This window comes from Oncorhynchus keta, unplaced genomic scaffold (assembly GCF_023373465.1).
Source record: "Oncorhynchus keta strain PuntledgeMale-10-30-2019 unplaced genomic scaffold, Oket_V2 Un_scaffold_6048_pilon_pilon, whole genome shotgun sequence".
NCBI classification, from domain to species: domain Eukaryota; kingdom Metazoa; phylum Chordata; class Actinopteri; order Salmoniformes; family Salmonidae; genus Oncorhynchus; species Oncorhynchus keta.
This window is the reverse complement of record NW_026290973.1, coordinates 215425-225000: the sequence shown is the minus strand read 5'-3', so window position 1 is coordinate 225000 and position 9576 is coordinate 215425. Positions and strand designations below refer to the sequence as shown.

Sequence of the window (9576 nt, the reverse complement as noted above, 5' to 3'; positions counted from 1 at the left end):
AGATACAGAGAGATACAGATACAGAGAGATACAGATACAGATAGATACAGATACAGAGAGAGATACAGATACAGAGAGATACAGATACAGAGAGATACAGATACAGAGATACAGATACAGAGAGATACAGATACAGAGAGATACAGATACAGATACAGAGAGATACAGATACAGAGAGATACAGATACAGAGAGATACAGATACAGAGAGATACAGATACAGAGAGAGATACAGATACAGAGAGAGACAGATACAGAGAGAGAGATACAGAGAGATACAGATACAGAGAGATACAGATACAGAGAGATACAGATACAGAGAGAGAGATACAGATACAGTGAGAGACAGATACAGAGAGACAGATACAGAGAGATAGAGATACAGAGAGAGAGACAGATACAGAGAGATACAGATACAGAGAGACAGAGAGAGACAGATACAGAGAGATACAGATACAGAGAAAGACAGATACAGAGAGATACAGATACAGAGAGAGAGAGATACAGAGAGAGACAGAGAGAGACAGATACAGAGAGAGACAGAGAGAGACAGATACAGAGAGAGACAGATACAGATACAGAGAGAGAGACAGATACAGAGAGAGACAGATACAGAGAGAGATACAGATACAGAGAGAGAGACAGATACAGAGAGAGACAGATACAGAGAGATACAGATACAGAGAGATACAGATACAGACACAGAGAGATACAGATACAGAGAGAGACAGATACAGAGAGATACAGATACAGAGAGATACAGATAGATACAGATACAGAGAGAGACAGATACAGAGAGATACAGGTACAGAGAGAGAGAGACAGATACAGAGAGAGACAGATACAGAGAGATACAGATACAGAGAGATACAGATACAGAGAGATACAGATAGATACAGATACAGAGAGAGACAGATACAGAGAGATACAGATACAGAGAGATACAGATACAGAGAGATACAGATAGATACAGATACAGAGAGATACAGATACAGAGAGAGACAGATACAGAGAGATACAGGTACAGAGAGAGAGAGACAGATACAGAGAGATACAGATACAGAGAGATACAGATACAGAGAGATACAGATAGATACAGATACAGAGAGAGACAGATACAGAGAGATACAGGTACAGAGAGAGAGAGACAGATACAGAGAGAGACAGATACAGAGAGAGACAGATACAGAGAGATACAGGTACAGAGAGAGAGAGACAGATACAGAGAGAGACAGATACAGAGAGAGACAGATACAGAGAGATACAGATACAGAGAGATACAGATACAGAGAGAGAGACAGATACAGAGAGAGACAGATACAGAGAGAGACAGATACAGAGAGAGACAGATACAGAGAGATACAGATACAGAGAGAGACAGATACAGAGAGATACAGAGAGAGATACAGATACAGAGAGAGACAGATACAGAGAGATACAGATACAGAGAGAGATACAGATACAGAGAGAGACACAGATACAGAGAGAGACAGATACAGAGAGATACAGAGAGAGATACAGATACAGAGAGATACAGATACAGAGAGAGACAGATACAGAGAGATACAGATACAGAGAGATACAGATACAGAGAGATACAGATACAGAGAGAGATACAGATAAGGAGAGAGACAGATACAGAGAGAGACAGATACAGAGAGATACAGATACAGAGAGAGACAGATACAGAGAGAGATACAGATACAGAGAGAGACACAGATACAGAGAGAGACAGATACAGAGAGATACAGATACAGAGAGAGACAGATACAGAGAGATACAGATACAGAGAGATACAGATACAGAGAGAGACAGATACAGAGAGATACAGATACAGAGAGATACAGAGAGAGACAGATACAGAGAGATACAGAGAGAGACAGATACAGAGACAGATACAGAGAGATACAGATACAGAGAGAGACAGATACAGATACAGAGAGATACAGATACAGAGAGAGAGATACAGAGAGAGACAGATACAGAGAGAGACAGATACAGAGAGAGAGATACAGATACAGAGAGAAATACAGATACAGAGAGATACAGATACAGAGAGATACAGATACAGAGAGAGATACAGATACAGAGAGAGACAGATACAGAGAAATACAGATACAGAGACATACATATACAGAGAGAGAGAGATACAGATACAGTGAGAGATACAGATACAGAGAGATACAGATACAGTGAGAGATACAGATACAGAGAGATACAGATACAGTGAGAGATACAGATACAGTGAGAGATACAGATACAGAGAGATACAGATACAGAGAGAGATACAGATACAGAGAGATACAGATACAGAGAAATACAGATACAGAGAGATACAGATACAGAGAGATACAGATACAGAGAGATACAGATACAGAGACAGATACAGAGAGAGACAGATACAGAGAGATACAGATACAGAGAGAGACAGATACAGAGAGATACAGATACAGAGAGATACAGATACAGAGAGAGATACAGATACAGAGAGAGACAGATACAGAGAGATACAGATACAGAGAGATACAGATACAGAGAGATACAGATACAGAGAGATACAGATACAGATACAGAGAGAGATACAGATACAGAGAGAGACAGATACAGAGAGATACAGATACAGAGAGATACAGATACAGAGAGATACAGATACAGAGAGAGACAGATACAGAGAGAGACAGATACAGAGAGATACAGATACAGAGAGAGACAGAGAGAGACAGATACAGAGAGATACAGATACAGAGAGAGACAGATACAGAGAGATACAGATACAGAGAGAGATACAGAGAGATACAGAGAGAGATATAGATACAGAGAGATACGGATACAGAGAGAGACAGATACAGAGAGATACAGATACAGAGAGATACAGAGAGAGACAGATACAGAGAGATACAGAGAGAGACAGATACAGAGACAGATACAGAGAGATACAGATACAGAGAGAGACAGATACAGAGAGATACAGATACAGAGAGAGATACAGATACAGAGAGAGATACAGATACAGAGAGAGATACAGATACAGAGAGAGATACAGATACAGAGAGATACAGATACAGAGAGATACAGATACAGAGAGATACAGATACAGAGAGAGATACAGATACAGAGAGATACAGAGAGAGATATAGATACAGAGAGATATGGATACAGAGAGAGACAGATACAGAGAGATACAGATACAGAGAGATACAGAGAGAGACAGATACAGAGAGATACAGAGAGAGACAGATACAGAGACAGATACAGAGAGATACAGATACAGAGAGACACAGATACAGAGAGATACAGATACAGAGAGATACAGATACAGAGAGAGACAGATACAGAGAGATACAGAGAGAGATACAGATACAGATACAGAGAGATACAGATACAGAGAGATACAGATACAGAGAGATACAGATACAGAGAGATACAGATACAGAGAGATACAGAGACAGATACAGATAGATACAGATACAGAGAGAGATACAGATACAGAGAGATACAGATACAGAGATATAGATACAGAGATACAGATACAGAGAGACAGATACAGAGAGATACAGATACAGAGAGATACAGAGAGAGACAGATACAGAGAGATACAGATACAGACAGATACAGAGACAGATACAGAGAGAGACAGATACAGAGAGATACAGATACAGAGAGAGATACAGATACAGAGAGAGATACAGATACAGAGAGATACAGATACAGAGAGATACAGATACAGAGAGATACAGATACAGAGAGATACAGATACAGAGAGATACAGATACAGAGAGAGACAGATACAGAGAGATACAGATACAGAGATACAGAGAGAGACAGATACAGAGAGATACAGAGAGAGACAGATACAGAGACAGATACAGAGAGATACAGATACAGAGAGACACAGATACAGAGAGATACAGATACAGAGAGATACAGATACAGAGAGAGACAGATACAGAGAGATACAGATACAGATACAGAGAGATACAGATACAGAGAGATACAGATACAGAGAGATACAGATACAGAGAGATACAGATACAGAGAGATACAGATACAGAGAGAGACAGATACAGAGAGACACAGATACAGATAGATACAGATACAGAGAGATACAGATACAGAGAGAGACAGATACAGAGAGATACAGAGAGAGATACAGATACAGAGAGATACAGATACAGAGAGAGACAGATACAGAGAGATACAGAGAGAGATACAGATACAGAGAGAGACAGATACAGAGAGATACAGATACAGAGAGAGATATACAGAGAGAGACAGATACAGAGAGAGAGATACAGATACAGAGAGATACAGATACAGAGAGATACAGATACAGAGAGAGATATACAGAGAGAGACAGATACAGAGAGAGAGATACAGATACAGAGAGAGATACAGATACAGTGAGAGATACAGATACAGAGAGATACAGATACAGAGAGAGATACAGATACAGATAGAGAGATACAGATACAGAGAGAGATACAGATACAGTGAGAGATACAGATACAGAGAGATACAGATACAGATACAGAGAGAGACAGATACAGAGAGAGACAGATACAGAGAGATACAGATACAGAGAGATACAGATACAGAGAGATACAGATACAGAGAGAGAGATACAGATACAGAGAGAGATACAGATACAGTGAGAGATACAGATACAGTGAGAGATACAGATACAGAGAGAGACAGATACAGATAGAGAGATACAGATACAGAGAGAGATACAGATACAGTGAGAGATACAGATACAGAGAGATACAGATACAGATACAGAGAGAGACAGATACAGAGAGAGACAGATACAGAGAGAGACAGATACAGAGAGATACAGATACAGAGAGAGATACAGATACAGAGAGAGATACAGATACAGAGAGAGATACAGATACAGATAGAGATATTTTTAGAATTATTATGAATAAATGAATAAACAATATCCCCATTTTAAATAGAATTGTAACTAAGTAAACTTATACTCTGTTTTATTATATCTGATTAACAATATGAGTTCATAAGGGATTGTGAGACAGTAATTAAAGTTAATGAACACCATTTCAACTCGGAAGAAACTAATGGGTTGTGGACTGTGAAAACGGAACTGAGCTCTGGGGTTTTTAGATAAGACAGTGAGTGCATTCCTAAGTTTTCTGTTAATTAGAACTGTCAGCTCAGTGGCGATTGATAATGTTGAGGGGTCAAAAGTTACCTGGGAGTGTGTTAGTAAGTTAGAATGAACTTTTCACCTCACTTTGTCCCGGTCGAGAGGAGGGGATTCTGTTAAAGCAATGAAATGACGTCATGATCTGTATATAAACTGTTGCTCGTGGTTAAGTGGCAGCGCGCTCCGAGAATAAATTCTGTTACCTATTATTGAAAGACTGGTCTCCATCTATTTTATGCAAACAAGAATCTTACAAATTCTCATAAAATAGATTAAGGGTTTTCAATTAATGAAAATATAATTAAATTACAGTAACAGATATACAGATACAGTGAGGGAGAGATACAGCGAGAGATACAGATACAGAGAGAGATACAGATACAGAGAGAGATACAGATACAGAGAGATATACAGATACAGAGAGAGACAGATACAGAGAGGGAGAGATACAGATACAGAGAGAGATACAGATACAGAGAGAGATACAGATACAGAGAGAGATACAGATACAGAGAGATACAGATACAGAGAGAGAGATACAGATACAGAGAGAGATACAGATACAGAGAGATACAGATACAGAGAGAGATACAGATACAGAGAGAGATACAGATACAGAGAGATACAGATACAGAGAGATACAGATACAGAGAGATACAGATACAGAGAGAGACAGATACAGAGAGATACAGAGAGATACAGATACAGAGAGATACAGATACAGAGAGAGATACAGATACAGAGAGAGATACAGATACAGAGAGATACAGATACAGAGAGATACAGATACAGAGAGATACAGATACAGATACAGAGAGAGATACAGATACAGAGAGAGATACAGAGAGATACAGATACAGAGAGATACAGATACAGAGAGATACAGATACAGAGAGATACAGATACAGAGAGATACAGATACAGAGAGAGACAGATACAGAGAGAGACAGATACAGAGAGATACAGATACAGAGAGAGACAGAGAGAGACAGATACAGAGAGATACAGATACAGAGAGAGACAGATACAGAGAGATACAGATACAGAGAGAGATACAGATACAGAGAGATACAGAGAGAGATATAGATACAGAGAGATACAGATACAGAGAGAGACAGATACAGAGAGATACAGATACAGAGAGATACAGAGAGAGACAGATACAGAGAGATACAGAGAGAGACAGATACAGAGACAGATACAGAGAGATACAGATACAGAGAGAGACAGATACAGAGAGATACAGATACAGAGAGATACAGATACAGAGAGAGATACAGATACAGAGAGAGATACAGATACAGAGAGATACAGATACAGAGAGATATGATACAGAGAGAGACAGATACAGAGAGATACAGATACAGAGAGATACAGAGAGAGACAGATACAGAGAGATACAGAGAGAGACAGATACAGAGACAGATACAGAGAGATACAGATACAGAGAGATACACAGATACAGAGAGATACAGATACAGAGAGATACAGATACAGAGAGAGAGATACAGAGATACAGATACAGAGAGAGACAGATACAGAGAGATACAGATACAGATACAGAGAGATACAGATACAGAGAGATACAGATACAGAGATACAGATACAGAGAGATAGATACAGAGAGAGACAGATACAGAGAGACAGAGATACAGATAGATACAGATACAGAGAGAGATACAGATACAGAGAGATACAGATACAGATACAGAGAGATACAGATACAGAGAGAGACAGATACAGAGAGATACAGATACAGAGAGAGACAGATACAGAGAGATACAGAGAGAGACAGATACAGATACAGATACAGAGAGATACAGATACAGAGAGATACAGATACAGAGAGATACAGATACAGAGAGAGATACAGATACAGAGAGATACAGATACAGAGAGATACAGATACAGAGAGATACAGATACAGAGAGAGATACAGATACAGAGAGATACAGAGAGAGATATAGATACAGAGAGATACGGATACAGAGAGAGACAGATACAGAGAGATACAGATACAGAGAGATACAGAGAGAGACAGATACAGAGAGATACAGAGAGAGACAGATACAGAGACAGATACAGAGAGATACAGATACAGAGAGACACAGATACAGAGAGATACAGATACAGAGAGATACAGATACAGAGAGAGACAGATACAGAGAGATACAGAGAGAGATACAGATACAGAGAGATACAGATACAGAGAGATACAGATACAGAGAGATACAGATACAGAGAGATACAGATACAGAGAGATACAGATACAGAGAGAGACAGATACAGAGAGACACAGATACAGATAGATACAGATACAGAGAGATACAGATACAGAGAGATACAGATACAGAGAGATACAGATACAGAGAGATACAGATACAGAGAGAGACAGAGAGATACAGAGAGATACAGATACAGAGAGAGAGACAGATACAGAGAGATACAGATACAGAGAGATACAGATACAGAGAGAGATACAGATACAGAGAGAGATACAGATACAGAGAGAGATACAGATACAGAGAGAGATACAGATACAGAGAGATACAGATACAGAGAGAGATACAGATACAGAGAGAGACAGATACAGAGAGAGATACAGATACAGAGAGAGATACAGATACAGAGAGAGATACAGATACAGAGAGATACAGATACAGATACAGAGAGAGATACAGATACAGAGAGATACAGATACAGAGAGATACAGATACAGAGAGAGATACAGATACAGAGAGATACAGATACAGAGAGAGACAGATACAGAGAGAGATACAGATACAGAGAGATACAGATACAGAGAGAGATACAGATACAGAGAGAGATACAGATACAGAGAGAGATACAGATACAGAGAGATACAGATACAGATACAGATACAGAGAGATACAGATACAGAGAGAGACAGATACAGAGAGATACAGATACAGAGAGATACAGATACAGAGAGAGATACAGATACAGAGAGATACAGATACAGAGAGATACAGATACAGAGAGAGATACAGATACAGAGAGAGATACAGATACAGAGAGAGATACAGATACAGAGAGATACAGATACAGAGAGATACAGATACAGAGAGAGATACAGAGAGATACAGAGAGAGATACAGATACAGAGAGATACAGATACAGAGAGATACAGATACAGAGAGATACAGATACAGAGAGATACAGATACAGAGAGAGACAGATACAGAGAGAGACAGATACAGAGAGACACAGATACAGAGAGATACAGATACAGAGAGATACAGATACAGAGAGATACAGAGAGAGAGATACAGATACAGAGAGATACAGATACAGAGAGAGATACAGATACAGAGAGATACAGATACAGAGAGATACAGATACAGAGAGATACAGATACAGAGAGATACAGATACAGAGAGAGATACAGATACAGAGAGATACAGATACAGATACAGAGAGAGATACAGATACAGAGAGAGACAGATACAGAGAGATACAGAGAGATACAGATACAGAGATACAGATACAGAGAGAGACAGATACAGATACAGAGAGGGATACAGATACAGAGAGATACAGATACAGAGAGAGATACAGATACAGAGATACAGAGAGATACAGAGATACAGAGAGATACAGATACAGAGATACAGATACAGAGAGAGATACAGATACAGAGAGAGATACAGATACAGAGAGAGATACAGATACAGATACAGAGAGATACAGATACAGAGAGAGATACAGATACAGAGAGATACAGATACAGAGAGAGATACAGATACAGAGAGATACAGATACAGAGAGATACAGATACAGAGAGATACAGAGAGATACAGATACAGAGAGATACAGATACAGAGAGAGATACAGATACAGAGAGATACAGATACAGAGAGAGATACAGATACAGAGAGAGATACAGATACAGAGAGATACAGATACAGAGAGAGATACAGATACACAGTTTTATTATATCTGATTAACAGATCATAAGATTGTGAGACAGAGATAAGAAACAGATACAGAGAGATATACAGATACAGAGAGATACAGATACAGAGAGATATACAGAGCGATACAGAGAGATATACAGAGCGATACAGAGAAATATACAGAGCGATACAGAGAGATATACAGAGCGATACAGAGAGATATACAGAGCGATACAGAGAGATATACAGAGCGATACAGAGAGATATACAGAGCGAGATATACAGAGAGATACTGATACAGAGAGATATACAGAGCGAGATACAGATACAGAGAGAGATATACAGAGCGATACTGATACAGAGATATACTGATACAGAGAGAGATATACAGAGCGAGGGGGAGATACAGATACAGAGAGATATACAGAGCGATATACAGATACTGATACAGAGAGATATACAGAGTGAGGGGGAGATACAGATACAGAGAGAG

The 9576-nt window shown here is 39.0% G+C and overlaps 1 protein-coding gene across 1 annotated transcript in view; it reads right to left on the bottom strand.

The window, feature by feature from the left end:
- Nucleotides 1-9576, bottom strand: part of LOC118379341 (anoctamin-1) — a 188661-nt gene that overhangs the window by 124540 nt on the left and 54545 nt on the right. The gene's annotated exons all lie outside the window — the stretch shown is intronic.